This window comes from Typopeltis vanoorti, chromosome 1 (genome assembly GCF_054136105.1).
Source record: "Typopeltis vanoorti isolate ZY-2024b chromosome 1, IOZ_Tvanoo_1.0, whole genome shotgun sequence".
NCBI lineage: Eukaryota > Metazoa > Arthropoda > Arachnida > Uropygi > Thelyphonidae > Typopeltis > Typopeltis vanoorti.
The window spans coordinates 96,908,012-96,926,802 of record NC_143549.1 but is presented as its reverse complement, the minus strand read 5'-3'; the positions used below and the strand labels follow the sequence as shown (position 1 = coordinate 96,926,802).

Genomic DNA, 18,791 nt, shown 5'->3' with positions numbered 1-18,791 from the left:
GCAGGCAATATTGGTATTCTTGGGTGACTGAGCTGAAGGTCTTCTGATGTAGGTTTCCCAAATTTGAGGCAGTCTCATGCAGCCAAATTTGTTGAGGTTTGGATTGTTTCTTAGGGCTGAAGCTGATTCCATGAAAAGCCTTTCATGTATTTCTATTTGTATTTACTACAGTGTATTATCGTGGCTTTCTTCCAACGTATTCTATGGCAGGTATCCAGCGCATGGTCAGCAAGACTAGAGTAGCTGTATTGCTGAAACCAGATGTAGTCCTTGTGTTCTGAAATTCTGATATTTACTGTCCTGCCTGTTTGACCAAAGTAGGACAGCTTACAGCTGCAAGGGACCTGGTATACACAGGTAGGTCTAAGGGGGAAGGTTGGTCTTTAGTAGAGCAGAAAAGGGATGCCAATTTTTTATATGGCCTGTAACAAGAAGTTAAGTCATGTTTTTTTAGGATTTTTGTAATTTTTTCTGAGGTGCCTCAGATATAGTGATGGATTTAGAGTAATCCTTGTTGTGAGGGGGGGGGGGGGAAGAGGTTGTGGTTTACTGGTTTCAATATTTTTTGGATTTTTTTTTTTTTTTTTTTGGGGGGGGGGTAGCCATTGGCTGAGAAAGTGTTGAGAATGTGGTTTAGTTCTGTGGTTAGGGCATCATCATTTGAACAGATAAGTTTAGCCCTGTTGTGTAGTGTCTTAATGACTCCATATTGTTCTGAGGAGGAGTGGTGGGACTGTTGGTGAATGTATCTGCCTATATGAGTGGGTTTTCTATAGACTGAGAAAACCAAGGTTCCATCAGGCTGGCGGGTGACTAGTGTGTCTAAGAAAGAAGGCAGTTGTTTTTTAATTCTTCCAGGGTGAATTTGATTCTGGAGTGTTGGTTGTTTAAGTGTGTTAGGAAGGAGAGGAGTACATCGGAGCCATGTGGCCAAATAACGAACGCATCATCAACATAGTGAAGCCAAATGGTTGGTTTTTGTGGGGCAGAGTTTAAGGCTTTATCTTCAAAAGTCTCCATATAAAAGTTGGCCAAGGGTGGAGAGAGTGGAGAACCCATGGCTGTCCCCTCTATTTGTTTGTAGAATTTTCCTTGCCAAACAAAATAGCCTGAGTTACTTAAATATAAAGAGCAAGAGCCAATAGCTTCATTTCGGCAATATAAACATTATTTAAATTAAGGGGATATTAAATCCCACATTGTTTTAAAACCGAATAAGAAACTCAAAGATTGGAATCAGAGAGTTTCATGGCTCTGATTCCAATCTTTGAGTTTCTTATTCGGTTTTAAAACAATGTGGGATTTAATATCCCTTTAATTTAAATAATGTTTATATCGCCGAAATAAAGCCTATTGGCTCTTTATATTTAAGTAACTTAATGTTGCACCTTTTTGACAACTCATATAGCAGAGTATACGAGTTCTTTTCACTATACCCTTTGGTATCTTATTTGGTCTACTCACTGATGAAGCCTTAAAAAAGGCTGAAACCGGTCTGGGTAGTGACCTCCCACCATAATGTAATAACAGCATACATTTCCTAGGAAATGTGTTTTTACATTATGGAAAATACCAAGAATAGCGATCAGAACTTTACCACCTTTGCTGCGAGTTGCCCGAGATTGTACTACGACTACTTGCATTAACTCACGCTAGTAATCGCGATACTTTTATATAGTTTACTATATTCAGCATGAAACTCTCTGATTCCAATCTTTGAGTTTCTTATTCGGTTTTAAAACAACGTGGGATTTAATATCCCCTTAATTTAAATAATGTTTATATCGCCGAAATGAAGCCTACTGGCTCTTTATATTTAAGTAACTTAATGTTGCACCTTTTTGACAACTCGTATAGCAGAGTATATAAGTTCTTTTTGCTATACCCTTTGGTATAGCAAAAAGAACTTATATAGTTAAAGAACTTATATAGCAAAAAGAACTTTTTGCTATACCCTTTGGTATAGCAAAAAGAACTTATCTATTTGGTCTAGCTACTCACTGATGAAGCCTCAAAAAAGGCTGAAACCGGTCTGAATAGTGACCTCCCACCATAATGTAATAACAGCATACATTTCCTAGGAAATGTTTTTACATTATGGAAAATACCAAGAATAGCGATCGGAACTTTACCACCTTTGCTGCGAGTTGCCCGAGATTGTACTACGTACTAGGACTACTTGCATTAGCTCACGCTAGTAATCACTGATACTTTTATATAGCCCAAGTTCATTGTGAACTGAAATAGGGCTGTGATATTGGGAGGAAATTTAGCTTGGATTAGCTCTAAGGATTCTTTGAGTGGGGACATAAGGAGGAGACATCAAAACTGACTATTATGTCAGTGTGTATGTTTGAGTGTAAGGTTTTCTATGCTGGCTTTGAAGTGGGCTGAGTTTTTTATGTGTGAAGGTGTGTTGCCAGTATAGCCTTTCCACGAGAAAGAAGAAGCATGGTTGTATTGAAAGTGGTAAGGGATGATAATATAAAATTGCCATGGTGCAGAAGAGGCAGAATTGTCTTTGATATCAATGTGGGATTTATCATCAAGGATGTAACAGAAATTGTGACTGTCTAATACATTTGGTTAATATGTGCATTGCCAAGTTACTGACTAGTTCTAATGAGTAACTTCACAATACACCCAATAACCCAAAGATTACGTGTATTATTTGTTGCTCTCTTATTTGCTCAACTCCTAGTTTTTTAAACCACTTTTAACTGCAACAGCCCTACCATACAAGCGAACCAAGCATCGCTTGGGGCAGCAAAATATTGGGCGTACAGACTGATTCAAAAATATTTGGAAAATTCCATTGTGTTCGCACGAGAAAAATCAGCAAAGATATTCAGAAGATATTCCAGCAAAATTATGATTCCCTTTATGAAATAAGTCAAGATTCATCCTTTGATCCAATTTCTCGACATGAAGCAGAAATGTTTAGCGGCAATGTTTTTCTAAGAATGTTTCCAAGCATTTCCTGCAAAAAAGGAAGCATTTTTAGGAGATTGGTCTCATTTGGCCTGTTGTTCTCACAGCATCAGTAAAGGGAGTTCATCTCTAGTCTTTAAAAATGCAGTAAGGGGGTGAAGACGTTCGGATATGTCGTTTGGAGACATCGGTCTAAAAAGTGAAAAGTAAACTGAGTGTTTCCTTTTCTGTGTCTTAACATTCTCTCTCATTCTTTTCTTGAAATAATTTCTTTCACATCCTCTGATTTTTTTACTGACCTCTTAACAAAGTGACTGAACGGTGACCATAGAGGAGAGTTTGGATGACCAACAACCTTTCCCTTTTCTCCAGTTAAGTGGTAAAATAAAACACTGTTTTTAATAGCTTCCAGATGTAGAGAACAATATAGGGAAGGGATACAAAGTGTGAGGTTCATGGAAATGTTTTTCTAAGGATGTTTCCAAGCCATTCCTGCAAAAGGGAAGCATTTCTAGAAGATTAGTCTCATTTGGCCTGTTGTTCTCACAGCATCAGTAGTGAAAACTCGTCTCTAGTTATTTGTGGTTGAATAATTCGTGTGTTAATTTCAAGAGGAATCAAATCATCTGATAATTAAATTTTGTGATTTTATATTAACTAGTTGTTAAAAAGTTAATTTTCCAAAGCGGTCAGTTTCAACGATATCATCAAGGCTGTATTTGGTAAGTAAAGTTACTTATTTCATGGTGTGGAATTGTTCTTGTTGTATTTCCTCCGATCCTATCAGAAAAGTTTTTCTGAAATATATAAGGCTCAGCGAGCTCGAGTAATTTAAACTGATTGCATATAATTTATAATAGATTTATGTTTGCTTTTTAATGAATTAATTGCACAACTCGTTAAAAATAAACTTAGAGGAATGAAATTAACGGAGATTAAAGTATTTGATCATCATCATCATGATGATGATGATTGATATTTACAATTTTATTTTAAATATTATTGCCGTAAAAATATCTAATAATATTACAATAATATTCAGCTTTATATTATATCTTGATTTAATTATCATAAAAAATTAAAATATATTTCTACTTTACAGTTAAACAAAAGATGCTTGGTCGTAAAAAATTATCAGGTGCCCAATATTGCAAGAGAAAAGTTCAGATTCAATTAGAAATAAAAACGTAATCGGGATCTTTACAAAAATTCTTAAAAGAAGATCCAGCTTTGAGAGAATCCGTAATAAGTGAAAATGTTGTCCTCAAAGACAAGAAAAATGAGCCTTCTTTGCATATGTCTACGGAAGAGGCGGATAGTGTTATCAATTCTGTTCTTGGAGATGATGGAATTGTTGATAATATGTCAGATCCTGCAACCTGGCCATCTGTTATCACAGATTCATTTTGATTAGAGGCAGTTTTAAAAGGACCAACAAAGTCAAGAGCAGATATTAATTACCCTAATGATAAAAATAACTGACGATTTACAGTTTGCAAATCAAAAGGAAGCTGAGAAATGGAGAGAAGATTAATAGAATATGACTTGTTTATTCACCCATTAAAAATGCAGTATTTTATTTGGTTTTTTTGTACACTCTTAAGCTCAACAAAAAATTCTATTACCGAGGATGGTTATAATGACTGGAGAAATTTGAGACAAACCCTTAAAGAACATGAAACCTCATCAATTCACTTTGAATCACATAAAAAATGGATAGAACTCAAGAAAAGGGTTTTTAGTAATAAAACATTAGATTCATATTTGCAAACCAATTTGAGTGCTGAAGCTCATCATTGGCAAGAAGTATTAGAAAGACTATTCATTATAGTTGAATTTCTCGGCCATCAATGTCTCCCATTTAAGGGCTCATCAGACAGACTGCATGAAAGCAACAATGGTAATTATCTACAATTAGTAGAACTGCTGGCAAAATTTGATTCCGTCATGGCAGAGCATCTGCAAAGAATAAAATCAAATGAACTCCATAATCACTATTTAGGGAAAACTGTTTAAAATGAACTAATACAGCTAATGTCTCTGGCAGTGCGAAATAAGATATTAGAAGTTTGAAGCACGTGAAGTATTATTCGATAATTGTTGACTGTACACCAGATGCAAGCAATATTGAATATTCAATAATTCAATTCAATATTCAATTCAATATTGAATATTCAATATTCAATCATAATATATTTTGTCAACATCAATCAACATCATCATTCTGGTAGAAAACAACTTCATCAGAACTTACCGATGCAATTTTTATGGAACTTGAAAAGTCAGGTATTCCCATAAGTAATATGCATTGTCAAGGTTACGACAACAATGCTTCAAACATGAAAGGCAGACATTCAGGTGTTCAAAAAAGGATAATTGGTGCAAATAATTGAGTGTTTTTTGTTCCTTACCATGCTCACTCCTTGAATCTTGTCATCAATGATGCTGCTAAATCATCTCGTATCACTGTTTCATTTTTTAGATTAATACAAGGTATCTATGGTTTTATGAGTGGATCTACAAGATGCTGGTCTATTTTAATTCAAAATGTTGCTAACTTAACTTTAAAGCCATTGAGTGAAACTAGATGGGAAAGTAGAATTGAGGCGAGCAAACCTTTCAGGTTTCATTCCGTTGAAATTTATGATTCCCTTTAGGAAATAAGTCAAGATTCATCCTTTGATCCAATTTCTCGACATGAAGCAGAAACATTGGCAAATCAAATGAAAGATTTCCGTTTTATTTGCTATATCATTGTCTGGTATAATATTTTAGGGACTACTAACACAGCCAAGAAGAAAAAATATGGATTTCTCAAGTTGTTGATATATTAAAATCAACCCTAGAAACTCTAAAGAAATGTCAGTCGGACATTGCATTTGATGAATGTCTAGAAGACCAAAAAAATTGCTGTTGATCTAGAGGTCCAACCTTTTTTCACCATAAAGAATCGTATTCGTCCCCAACAAAAAATTTTAACTCTGTTCCTGATGAATCCCTAATTGATTTGAAGATGCAATTTAAAGTAGATTTTTATTTCTATGTCTATGATGTAATAATCATTTCCATAGAAGAAAGAGTTATGCAATTACATAACCACAGTAATTTATTCAGTTTTCTATATGATGTAAATAAATTAAAAAACCTTTCCAAAGATGAACTTTTAAAAAAATATTTGGATCCACAAGCAGTACTAACAAACTCAAATGACATCAATTAGAAGACTGACTTGGATGGCTCGGAAATGTTAAAGGAAATAACAGCACTGTCCCCTTTAATAAAATCATATTGGACACCATTAGATGTGTTGCAACTCCTAATATGGCAGTTACATTGAGAATCATGTTTACTCTCCCAATAACTGTAGAGTCATGTGAAAGAACTTTCTCTAAATTAAAACTTATTAAAAATTATTTGAGTCTCAAGAGCGACTGACAGGACTGGCAACTATTTCTACAGAGTACAATGTTTCTTAAAAAAATCAAATTTGAAAATCTACTTCATGACTTTGCATCTGCAAAAGCCCGAAAACAGAAATTCTTGTAAATATATATGTGACCTTTACATTGAATTCAACGTAACTATATTCAATTTTTGTTATTTTTATTATTAGTGACATTTTAATCTTATTATTATGTATATTAATTTTTTATATCAAACCTTTAGAATATTAAATACATGAAAATTCAGAACAATCAAAATGTAAGGTTTTTCATTAGTGAAAGCATGAAAAATGGCTTGTAAAAACGTTTTTCATGCTTTAATATTAAATTTAATATTAAATCTCTGTAACCTTTAAAAGGCGCCCCAAAGGCTCCGCACTTGGAGCACAGAAATACCTTGGGCTGGGTCTGTGCATCAGTTCACCTATATTATGGATTTCATTTGGTCTTTTTCCTACCATTTTTGCTTCAAACAGATGTCATTAATCTACAATTACCCACATACATTAGTGTGCTTAACACATTCTGGAATATGTAATATTCAAGAAGAATATTCCTTCTGGAATATAGCCTACTTTCGTTTAGGGGTGCCCCTCTTTTTTTTACTATGTCATTGGCTCTTTACCCAAAAATCTAGGGCATTACTGAAGTATTATAAAACTAATATATAATAATAAAAATATTAAGAATAAAAATATAGGAGAAATTTTGGACATACCTTTTTGAATGTTGTTTTCTGTCTCCTCATTCCAGCAATGTGCCTTCATATGCTATTAAGCTGTTAAAGGAAGAGTTTTTTTGGCAGAAGTGGGGGGGGGGGTTAAGCAATGTGGAGAAATTATTTCAAGAAACCTGGGGTTTCTGATATATGTATAACATTATTATTATTAAGGGTGGGCAGAGAGCATTTTGGGACGGGGGTGAGAGAAGGATCTAAAGATAGAAATTATTCTTTTTTGTGGAGGGGGAAGAGGAGGGATTTACGAGAAAAAGTTGGGGGGAGGGGGGGAATTACAGGATGTGAGCCGTTTCGACATCTGTCATCATCGGAACTCATGGGAGAAGTGGATACTATGTCTTGTCGGTTAAGTGTTTCTGTCTTTGGTGTGCTTGTGCTGTCTCCTATTGGTTAGAGTCGTGACCTAATTTTTATGTTATGGAGCTTCCAACTCTCAGAGATTATGAAGGGTTGGAAGCTCCACAACATAAAAATTGGGTCACAACTCTGACCAACAGGAGACAACACAAGCACACAAAAGACAGAAACACCTAACCGACATGACATATCATCCACTTCTCCCACGAGTTCCGAAGATGACAGCTGTCGAAACAACTCACACCATGTAACTCACACTCTGACTTTTTCCCTTAAATCCTCCCCCCCACCCAAAATAATTTCTATCTTCAGATCCTTCTCCCCCCCCTCCCAAAATGCTCTCTTCCCACCCTTAATAATAATAATATCATCATCATCAAATTCCTAACATTTACCCTCAAGGGGTTTACAGGATATCATAGTACTACACGAAAAATTTACATCATTACTAACTTACTATCTACAATTTTCCTCCAAATCAGTCAAACACTTAACCAACAAGACATAGTATCCACTTTTCCCATGAGTTCCGATGACGACAGATGTCGAAACGGCTCACATCCTGTAATTCCCCCCCTCCCCCCAACTTGTCAAGACTCCAACATTACCAGATCTTACATTTCTATCGTCTAAGGCACTTTGTACTGTATCAATCCACCTATATCTTGGTCTTCCTCTGGGTTGCTTTCCTGCCAACCTGGCAGAAAAAACTTGTTTTGCTAATCTTTCTTCGCCCATTCTGTTTAAGTGACCATACCACCTAAGATTAGCTCTGCTAACGCATTCCTGGATGCTGACAATGTCAAGTTCTTTCCTAATATCTTCGTTTTTAATGTGATATTGCCATTGATGCCATCTGTTCACGCCTCTAATCTTTCTCAGGACTCTCATATCTGCGGTCTCTAGTCTTTGGTCAAGTGTTTTACTTCTGACCCAGCTCTCAGATCCATAAGTTAAAACTGGTTTGAACACCATCTTGTATACGGCTAATTTTGTGTTCCGACTAATTTCTCTCTTTTATTCAATTGACTGCCTACCATACCAGCTTTGTTGATTCTGTTATCTATTTGCATATTTACTTTACCATCTTCAGTAAAAATTGTGCCTAAGTAGCTGAAATGTTTAACTTCTTACACAGATTACCCGTTCACAACACAGTTAACATTTTCAACAATTCTACCTATTTTCATTGTCTTTGTCTTTTTAATGCTGACCTTCATACTATATCTATTATAACAGTTATTCAATTTATTAAAACACTTAAGGAATTGAACAACGTAGTTAAGGATATAAATTAAATTATATTTTTATAAATATTTTCCGATATTTCGGCAATGTCACATTGCCATCTTCTAAAGGAACTTACAAAAAAAGCATGTGCACGTAGGCACTACACAAACACAGTAACTGGGAATGAAGAGATGAAGCTATTGTTCTCCTAAAAGTCCTGATGGTACCCTCCAGCGGGCTAAGTAGGTGTTCTTGGCCGTTGGGCTGAAGGTCTGCTGATGTAAGCCTCCCAAATTTGGGGCAGTCGCATACAACCAAATTTGTTGAGGTTTGGAGAATTTCTTAGGGCTGAGGCTGATTAATTCTAATACTCCAGCCTCAGCCCTAAGAAATTCTCCAAACGTCAACAAATTTGGTTGTATGCGACTGCCCCAAATTTGGGAGGCTTACATCAGCAGACCTTCAGCCCAAAGGCCAAGAACACCTACTTAGCCCGCTAGAGGGCACAATCAGGACTTTTAGGAGAACAATAGCTTCATCTCTTCATTCCCAGTTACTGTGTTTGTAGTGCCTACGTACACATGCTTTTTTTGTAAGTTCCTTTAGAAGATGGCAATGTGACATTGCTGAAATATCGGAAAATATTTATTAAAGTATAATTTAATTTATATCCTTAACTACGTTGTTCAATTCCTTAAGTGTTTTAATAATGCATAACCAATGTATAAGTCTGTCTACGAGAAGTTATTCAATTTAGTCAGAGAATTTTGCAGTAGGGGATTTATTTAGAAGTATAACATCATCTGCATAAAGCAAAGAGCTGACATTAACATCTCCAATTTTGATATCATGTTTAATACCACTTTCTTTCATAATGTGATCCATATAGATAATGAATAACAGAGGGGATAATGTACATCCTTGTCTCACACCAGATTTAACATTAAACCATCTTCCTGTACTTCCTTCAATTCTAACTGCTGACTTACAACTCAAATACAGACTAAGTATTGCTTGATATAATGCCCCATTGACACCATATAACTGTAGTGTATTGAATAGCTTCTCTCTTGGCACCTTGTCATATGCCTTTTCCAGATTGACAAAACTTAAATACAGATCTTTGTTATATTTCCATGCTTTCTCAACTATTTGTCGTAAAGTGAAGATCTGATCCTAAAAGCCTCTATTTGACCTGAATCCAGCTTGTTCATCACCAAGCTTTTCCTCCACAATTCTTCTCAACCATTTCTCAAGTATACTTGCATAGATCTTGCCAGGAACACTCAGAAGGGAAATACATCTGCAATTCTCACATTCAGTTTTATTTCACTTTTTATATATGGGTACTATTAGAACTCTACTCCAATTATCAGGAATTCATCCTTCTGTCCAGGTCTTCTAAACTATGCAGTGCAACCACTGTAAGACCTTTATACCACCATACTTCAGCATTTCTGATCGAATATCACTACCCCTGTTGTCTTTCCACATTTCAAGCCTTTGATGGCTTTTTCTACTTCAAGTATGGATATGTATTCCTGACTGTATGCCTGTTGAGTGTTTTTTACCACTGTGCTATCACTGCTTGTTTTATTTAGCAATTTTTCAAAGTAATTACTCCATACTTTAAGAATATCTTTTTCTCCTGTTTTCATGTCACCTTTATCATCTCTAATTCCTTTTACAGCACTCTTTCCTCCATTCCTAAGCTTCTTCAACAACCTCCAGAATATTTTGCCACCTTCTTGATATTTATTTTCTATATTCTTGCCAAAGTCCTCCCAAGACTTTTGTTTAGCTAGTTTTACATACTGTTTAGCTTTCTTACATTTGTCTCTGTATTCTCTAAGAGCACAAGCTGAGTGATTTGCCAGGAACTTTTGATATGCTTTCTTCTTTTCCTTCACTGCCTCTTTAACTTCCTGTGTCCACCATGAAGTTCTGAATTTTCTATCCTTGCAGACAACCTCACCACATGCCTCTGGCTGAATCAATCAGGGTTTTCTTCAAGGCTTGCCACTAAATCTCCAAGGTTTGGTATCTGTTCTCAAACTCTTTCATTTTTTCTTCCATAATCTTTGTGTATGTTAGTCAACAGTTCACATCTGAGAGCTGCTCAAATTTTATTCGCTTTAAAACTTTCTTACATGTTATTATTTTCAATATGAAATTCAATTTTATCCTGCTCAAGACTAAATATAGTAATCGCCTCCAATTTCAAATCCTCTGTACACGCTGGTGTCCTGCACCAGGGAGAAAACATAACTATCAACAATAACATAGTCAATGAGACTTTTCTTATTCCTTGCCTCTTCTCTCCATGTGAATTTGTGCACATGTTTATGTTGGAACATGGTGTTAGTAATAACCAGTCCATGTCCTGAGCAGAAATCCAACAGGTATTTGCCATTATTATTAGCTTTGCTCTTTTCTATAAATTTTCCCAAAATATTTTTGTATGTCTGACAATCATTTCCTACTCTGCTATTCAGATTCCCAACAATGACCAACTTTTCCTTTTTCATTGTGTTAGTTGCTTTTTCTAAAGCATCAAAAAATTCCTCCACTTCTATCTTAGTAGAACTTTCTGTGGGACCATAGGCACAAATAAGTCTCATTGTCCAGTTCCCCATTCTCATATTTGCCCACATCACTCTACTTGAGACTGCCTGCCATTCAAGAAGATTAGCCTCGTATTTTGCGTTGAATACTATGGCTACTCCTTTTCCTTGATTGTCATTTCCTGAATATAACATTTTGTATTTTTTGCTCAGAAAGATCTCACCAGTTTTTTTTTTTTTTTTGTTTCAGTCACCCCTATTATGTCAATCTGGTACTTATCTAATTCTTCAGCTAGCTCCATTTCTTTGCCATTCAGGCATCTTATGTTGATAGTACTGATCTTTAACTCTGGTGATGTTGAGTTGGGGTGTGCTTTCAGACATTTTCCAGTAGCTGACTTTTCGCTGTTCACCCTGGTTCCCTGGCGAAAACAATGGGGACCTTGTTTAACCAGGCAATGCCTCAGCCGGCTTGAAATTTTGTCGTGTTGTACCATCATTTTGTATATTGGTTTAATACAATTTGGTGACTAAATCCCAAATTGCCAGCCCATCCTCATTCGTTCAGTATCCAAGTAGATACCCAACAGGGTGCACCACGAGAAGGTTAGAATTGGACATTAGGTCAGAAGGCCTGGTCGGTTCCCCGCATTCCTTTAAAGGCTATGTGGGGGTCTCCTCTCAGTTATACAGCTTTGACCCATAAGCACCCCATATATCAAAAACCCCCAAAAAAACCTTCCTTTAACAGCTAACAGCATATGAAGGCATTGCTGGAAATAAGGAGACAGAAAACAACATCCAAAAAGGTATGTCCAAAATTTCACCTATATTTTTATTCTTCATATATTAGTTTTATAACACTTCAGTAATGCCCTAGATTTTTGGGTAAAGAGTCAATGCAATAGTAAAAAAGGGGCACTCCTATCAAAATGAAAGTGCACATGGCATGACTTGTCACTAGGACTGACGATCAATGCTCCACGATCCAGGTTTTATGTATTCTAAGTATGCATTTGTCATTATTAACAAAACTTATAAGCAGCAGTTTTCCATGAAAATTAATGGATGCTTTTCTGCAAACTACAAGCACGTAAACTGTTTGTTGTAGCTGCTCATATCTCAAAACACAGATTTTGAAGGGTCTGATAGCAAGATAAGATACCTGACCAACTTGAGAGTTTTCATTTTAGTCAGTATTGTAGGCCTATCTTGGTCATGTAGTGTACTCAGTGTCACTTGTGTACTTACACAGTATATTGCTAACTGTGCGGTGGGACTATTTAACTGTGTATAGTAACTTTTCTAGACATTTTTCCCAAATGAGATTCAATTATCAAGCCTTTTTTAAATGCTATTGATTTGTTTCATGCATGACAAACAAGACTGATATATATGATGTTGAAATATAATTTTTTTTTAATATAATAAGAACATAATTTCTTGGCGTCTTTAATTTATGATATGCATGATGGATTGAGAGGTTTAAAATTTAAAAGATTTACATGTTAATAATTATTTATTTCAGTAGCAAAAGAAAAGAGGGAGAAAGTTAAAATAGTGAGTTTATTGCTACAATATGAGAGAACAGAGTTGAGGGTCATAATAGCAAATGACTTGAGTAGGTTATGCAGGAGGAATAATGTTAAGTTTGTGGATGTGTGGAGTGAGTCTGATGGGCAAAAGGACTTATACAAAAAGGATGGTTTGCATCTGAATGGATTTGGCATTCAGAGTTGTTGAATAAAGTGAATGTGCAAAATCAGGGAAACTAGGCCATTTGTGTGTGGGGAGGGGAAGCTGTGGAGTGAATATGCAGATATCAGTGAGGCAGCTGAGAGGAAGAATAGTGGCAGCCAGTTCAGTGGAGCAGTACCCATAAAAATACCTATAGAAAAGATATAATGCAGAAAAAAAGTGCAGCTGTGAGAAAGTGAATGGAAGGAGCCAGCAAGAGAAGAGTCTATTATGTGAATAGCTTCTTTTGGGCAGTCAAGTATTTTGATGGAGGTTTTGGGACACCAACCCTAGATGGGAGAGCAATATTCTCAGATTGGACTGATTTAGGATTTATGAAGTGTTAAGAATTAAGAAAAAGAAGAAGAGAAGTAATGTTTAGAACAAAACACAAAGCTTTTTTTGGAGGGTGAAGAGGCTATGGATGTGTTTATGCCAGGATAGGCTAGATGTGAAATTCAGTCCAAGCCAAGAAAACTGATCTTGGCTGGTGAGCAGAGTGTTATCTAGAGTGAGAGAGAGAGAGAGAGATAGATGGTCTTTCCTCTGGGAAATATGATAGGACTGTGTTTTGGTAGCATTAAAACTTATTAAATTATCTCTACTCAAACTTGAGAATGGCTAGATGATCAGTGTTTAAGGCATCGGCCTTAAAAGATCTTGAAACCTAAGTCTGAGTACATTATACAATGTTTGTTGAATCGCAAAGAGGAACAGAGTGCACTGTCATCAACAAAACTAAGAATAAGATTAGACATTAGTGAGAAAAGGTCATTGATATATATATAGAAGAACAAGTGTGAGTGAATGTACAGAACCTTGGGGATACTCAAGCATTGATGGAAAAATTAGATAAAGAAACCACATAGTTGGTCAAGTGGTTAGCATATCTGGTCTCCAGTCAAAAGACTACTGGTCTGAATCCCACCATGGGCAGGGATTTTTGCAATTGTCATAATAAATCTGCATGGAAAGAGAATCTGAGACCCTATCACTTCTTCTAGCAGAAGGCCTTACACCCAAAACACTGAGGTATAGGAGTAACCCTATAGCATCATCTGATGTCTCAGGTGAATAACTAACTAAACCACCTACCATGACAAATAATGAACAACCAGAGAGGAAGCTGGCAATCCATTTACAAAAGGCATGAGAAGATTACAAGATGGCAGCATAGAAAGAAGGCTGTGATGCCAATCAAATACCTTGAAAATATCAAGTGACCACATGAGATTCTCCAAATCTTTCCATTGCTTGTGTCCTAAGATGGGTAAGGTGAGCAAGGAGATTTGTTGTAGGACAGGAACGGCAGAATCCATATTGCTGATCATTAATTAACTAGAGGGTTTCCCAGGGGTTAAACAGCTCGTTGATGACCTTCTCCATTACTTTTGAGAGTAATGAAGTGATGGCACTGAGACAACAGTTTCATGGCTGACTGACTTCTATTTCTCTTTTTAAAAAGGGGTTGGATATAAGTTTGCATCCATGATGTTGAATAGATCAATGAGCAGGACAACTTGTAAAGGAAACAGAGAATGGATATTCTGGAGCACAAGATTTTAGTAAATATTTCAATATTTTAGGAATATCACATCTATGCTAGAGGCTGTATTAGTATTAAGGCCGTGAAGAATTTTTCTTATGTTCTTCTGTCAAAAGATCAGAGAAGGCATACTGAGGGTGGTTTGTGGAATAGTAAGGGAAGATTTTCCTTGATCATCTAACCAAGAACTGGAGAAGAGGGCTGATACCCAAAAGGTCTCCTTTATTGTTCAATTATGATGAGAAAGAGAGGTGGAGAAATAATAGGGCAGAAGTTTAGCCCAACATCCTTGACAAGGGATCAGAAGGCTCAAATTTGAGCGACAGGCAAGCATAGCTTCTTTGGAGTACAAAATCTGCTTTAGATTTTCTGATGACTTTTTTTTAGAAGTTATGAGCTGTAATGTAAGCTGAGTCATTAGCTTGAAGTAATTTAGAGTATGCTGCATTTTAAGCTTGGACTCCACTGGTATGTTTGTTGGATTAAGGATCAACAATTTTGAATGAAATAGGGAATAAAGGCATTCAAATCCAGCAAAAATAATTTCAGTTATTAGATCAGAACAAGCGCTTGGATCAGGAGGGCAGAAGCAATAATCAGCCCATGGAAAAGCACAGAAAGTCATACCAACTAGTACCATTATAATATCATAGGATAAAAAAAGGCTAGGACTGGTGAATGCTAGAATGAAAACCAGCATCAACAGCGCATCTGGAAGAAAAGCTGAGGAAAAATCTCGCACATTAGAGAATGATAGGAATTATCCAGAATTCTGATAGGTAGGTTAATTTGTTAGATCATTACTGACAGCAAACAAATTAGCCTCTACTCCAGTTTGCTCTTGAAAAGGGGAACCAATTAGTATTGTGGATGTTGAAATCTGCAAGGAAGTTTATCTCTGTTTGGGTAATAGACTGAATGTGATCAACTTTCAAAAACAGACAATCAAAAAGTTCAGTAATCATTAGAATTAGGTCAGCAGTAAAAGCAGCAAATGAAGGCAACAAACTGAGAAAATTAAAGGAGATTCCAGATCTGATTACTTTTAACATGGGATATCAGACCTGACAAAAGCACATGTTCCACTCTCCTTATGGAAAGAATCATGCCTTATCTGATTAGATAAGCTGTAGTCATTAAGGATGCCAAATGAGGTTCAGTGATGAATAACAGATAAGATTTACATCTATAAGTGGTAGTGCATATTGATGATGTTTGTACAATCTACATTGTGGAAGTAAGTTTTATATATATATATAAATGTGTGTGGATGTGTGTGTATAAAGTTTAGTTGAATTTTCTGGTATATTTTTACTGTTTGCAATATTTTGTTGTATTTTTGATATTTTTGAAATTTTCTGTGGGAGATTTGTTTTTAACTGCAGAAGAAATATAATGTTTTATGCTGTATTTCATGTTATAATGTTGGGAAAATTTATACAGCAAGTGCATGAGCAGCAGTAGGAGTGAAGGATTTGTGGACATAACTCTGACACAAGGAATGCCCAGAGTCCAATTCTAGCAGGGTCACAACAGTGCCTCCTGCAAGCTGCTATACTTGGACTCCTGCCAAGTACAACCTGATAAGCAGTAGCAAGATCATTTATCAGCTGATTGGGGAGTCTCCCAAAGTGTTATAAACAAGTTTGGTCCTGCGAACTATTTGGCAGCCAGCCTCTGGAAACTGCTTTATTTCTGTACCCTGGAATAGAGGAAGTGAGAGCATCCCAGTTCAATAATTATGGTGTAGAGAGCATGCTCAGCAAGGCCACTACTTGCATTGCACGTAGGAAAAGAGAGAGAGAGAGAGAGAGAGAAAGAACATGGTTACTACAGACACTAAGATAGAGATGAAACATGGCAATAGGCATTTCATGCCTCCAATAAGCAGGATGATAATGTTTCAAGGAGGTAATGAAAGTCATCTATAACCTAGAGGTCAAGTTAGCATTTCTTTCAAATAGTGACTCTGGGCAGGCCTGCTTTTAAGGTGGCACTATTTGTTTTAAGGTGAGGCACTATTTGTGGAAACAGGTTACACCACAGGAAGACGGGATTGACTTGGCTGGAAGAGGTTGTATATTGCATAGCACTAGCCCATTAATGGTCCAAATAATCTTTGCTAAAAAAAAAAATATAAAGCAATATAGGAAGTTTATATTTCATTAATCCTAAACTACAGAAAATTTAAAAATAAAAAATTCAAAATGAAACACTATTATAAATTAGACTACATACTTCAGAAATGTTTTTCAGCAACGTTGAGTATTAAAAATCCAAAGCATTAGCAAACTGCAACCAAAATGAAATGATGGGTTTTTCTATGTTTATTAATTACATAACTCAGACCCACAAAACATCATAAATCTATAGTACAGCAATACTGTGAGTGGACTAAGGGAGAGTTAATCATTTTTTAATTATTCTTAAAAGCCAAAAATAATTAAAAAATAAATAACTTTAGGCTTCAGGTGGTCTCACACTCATCATTAATTTCTTGATATGTACCTTCAAGGGATGTACAGGCTATGATGAAAGTATTGCATGATTAAGGTTACATTAATACTAAGCTCCAAATTAGTAGTCTAATACTTATCAACACTCCAATACTGTATCTAACTTTTCATCTTTTAAGGCACTTCTGACTGAAACAGACCACCTAGATATTGGTCGTCCTCTGGGCCTTTTTCCTGCCATCTTGGCATTAAACACCTGTTTTGCTAACATCTTCTCTACCATTCTATTTAAGTGACCATACTATCTTAGATTAGCCTTGATCACACATTCCTGAATGCTAACAATGTCAAGTTCCTTTCCAATATCTTCATGTTTAATCTGATTCTACCAGTGATGCTATTTGTTCGCTCCCCTAATTTTTTTCAGAACTCTCATTTCTGTGGTCTTTAGTCTTTAATTAACTGCTTTGTTTCTAACCAAACTGATATCCAGAACTTAAAGCTGGTTTGCACATTGTCTTGTACATTGCTAATTTAGTGTTTGGGCTAATTTCTCTCTTAATCCATACAAATTCATTAAGCTGACTCCCCCACCATACCAGTTTTGATTATTCTGTTATCCATTTCAAAATTAATTTGCCATCTTCACTAAAAACTGCCTAAATAGATGTAATATTTTAATTGTTCTATAAGTTCTTATTGAGAATGCAGCTGAAGTTTTCTATGTTCCTACCTATTTTCATAGTTTTTGTCTTTTTAATAGTTGATTTTCATACCAAATTTGTTACAACTGTTATTCAATTTAGTTAGTTAGTTATGGAGACTTGCACTGGATTTATTTAAGAACACAATATTATCTGCATAAAGCAGAGCTAAGTTTGGTATCTCCAATTCTAATAACAGATTAATGTGCCATTTTCTTTAATAATGCAATCCATATAGATGATGAATAAGAGTGGAGTTAGTGAGCACCCTTGTCATACACCTGATTTTACATCAAACTATCTTCCTATATTTCCATCAAGTCAGTCTAACTGCTGATTTACAATTTAAATATAGACTATGCACTGCTTTGTATAATGTTCCATTTACCCCATATAATTATAGTGTTTTGAAAAGCTGATCGCTGGGCACCTTGTGGTATGCCTTTTTCAGATGTACAAAACTTAAGTACAGATCCTTGTTACATTCCCATGATCTTGATAACTTCTATTTGACACGAACCCAGCTTGTTCTTCTCCAAATTTCTCTTCTGCAATTTTTCTCGGTCACATCTCAAGTATGCTTGCATAAATCTTATCTCGAATTCATAGTAGAGGAATTCATCTGTAAATCTCACATTCAGCTTTATTCTCACTTTTATATATAGAAATTGTGATAGCTCTACTCCAATCATCTGGAATTCAAATTTCTAACCAGGCCCTCTAAATTATGTGGTGTAGTCACTGCAAAACTTTATACCCCCATATTTGAGCATTTCATTGATATCATCCACTCTAGCACTGTTTTTTCAGTGTTCCTATTGAATAGGTTCTACTACTGTTTTATCACTGCTTATTTCATTTTAAACACTGGGCAAAGAAATTCATCTCCCACCTAAAGATATTTAGATACATTGTATTGAATTGAACTGAATCAAAAGTTAAAAATCCTTGCCCACCAGAACAAAATAATTTTACTGAGGAAATTTAATTTCTAATAACCAAGTGAGTGAGAGAGAGAGAGAGAGAGATGTCTATATAACTTGATAAGAAATTATATTCTATTTTCATCCTTATTTTACCTAAA

The 18,791-nt window shown here is 35.7% G+C and overlaps 1 protein-coding gene across 2 annotated transcripts in view; it reads right to left on the bottom strand.

The window, feature by feature from the left end:
• The window catches only part of LOC150110238 (putative phospholipid-transporting ATPase IIB), a 359,872-nt gene that overhangs the window by 126,889 nt on the left and 214,192 nt on the right, over positions 1-18,791 (bottom strand). The gene's annotated exons all lie outside the window — the stretch shown is intronic.